We start from the raw sequence: 1628 nt of genomic DNA, 5'->3' as shown, positions 1-1628 counted from the left end.
TCGCGTTTGAAAAAGGGCGACGTCGTGTTTAAAAAAGGACGACGTCGCGATTGAAAATGCGCGACGTCGTGTTTGACAAGGGCAACGTCGTGGTTGAAGAAGGAATAAAAAACACGACGCGACGGCAATTATGGAACAGATATGTGCGACGTCGTGCGCGACGTCGCACATTTGAATCGCACGACGCGCGATGGCAATTTTGGAACACCATAGTTTCCAGCGCACATCCGATCGCGCATCAACTGTTCATCTTGTTTCGCAGTGTCCTCCAGCATTTACGTCATCGTGGATTGAGCTAGCTGCGCGTAGGGGGGGGGGGATCCAGCTAACGCGCCATCTCAACAACAACGGAAAGCTGAAGCAGCAACAGCATGTAGCGTCTGCGCGGAATCCTCCTGATTAATTACTAATTTACCCGCGTGGGTTTTGTAGACATGCTCCCCCCCTGCCGACTGCTATTTATTGTTCGCCACAATGCCAACAGCAACAACGGCCACGAAGAAATCACGTGGACGGGTACATATACTACTTATCTCTATATATTGTAAGCGGGCAAATCCCACAGTGAGCCAGGGAAAGTGATGGCGATGCGGGAAAGCAATCGGTGTCAGGAGAATGTCATAAGAGGCTGCGAGCGAACTCCAGATCAAAGAGAGCCGTGACTCCAGATGGCGCCGTCGAGCCGGAAGGCCGGTCATGATTCCCCGACTCCTTGCGGATTGTGACAGGCGGCCGCGTATGGCAAGCCATTTGTATCCTCGTGGCACGAAACCTGGTTTCTAGCCCTATAACCGCAGTTATAGCTAGAATCTTAGTTTCTTGAACAAGAAATAGGTTTTGGAAGCAAGAACCTAGGTTTCAGCAAGAAACCCACTTTCAACCGCGCCATTTTTATCATAATTCGAGAAACCACGGTTCCTCGCACGAAACTAGCAGGTTTCGTGCTCGCAAAACATGGCATGAAACCTGGTTTCTAGCCCTATAACCGCAGTTATAGCTGGAATCTTAGTTTTTTTTAGCAAGAAACTAGGTTTTGGGAGCAAGAAACCCACTTTCAACCGCGCCATTTGTATCATAATTCGAGAAACCAAAAGGCGTTTTTATCGAAGCGAAAGCGCTTTACGATTTTGCAAATCTTCCATTTATCTAGACGGTTTCGTGAAAGCGCTTTGGTCGTTTCTTGTTTTTATCTAGACGGTTTGCGAAAGTGCTTTGCGAAACCGTCGAAACCGCCCGGCGAGCGATTTCAGACGGTTTCAACATTCAATATGGCGGATAGTCAAACGTAAGTTATTAAGTAGTTTTCTTAATAAATGATTATATAAGAATAATAAGTCAATGTGTTATAAAAACGTACAAAGATCAGCTAAATCCTAACCAAATGGTGATCGTAGCCGAGTGTTTTTATGTAACAAAAGCGCTTTCACCAAACCGCTGATCACGTGATTTAGGAAACCGATTTACCGATTTCGCTTAGATAAAAACGCCTTATAGTTTCGAGCGACGAAACTAGTTTCGTCGTTGCTAAGGCCCGTATCTAGGATTCGTAATCCCGAGCGTGACGTCAGCGTAGTTTAGCCACTCGGGGCCACTGCTCAGTAAATTCTATAGAAATAACATACTAGTTA

This window comes from Priapulus caudatus, unplaced genomic scaffold (assembly GCF_000485595.1).
Source record: "Priapulus caudatus unplaced genomic scaffold, Priapulus_caudatus-5.0.1 Scaffold457, whole genome shotgun sequence".
Taxonomy (NCBI): domain Eukaryota; kingdom Metazoa; phylum Priapulida; class Priapulimorpha; order Priapulimorphida; family Priapulidae; genus Priapulus; species Priapulus caudatus.
This window is presented reverse-complemented; position numbering follows the sequence as displayed.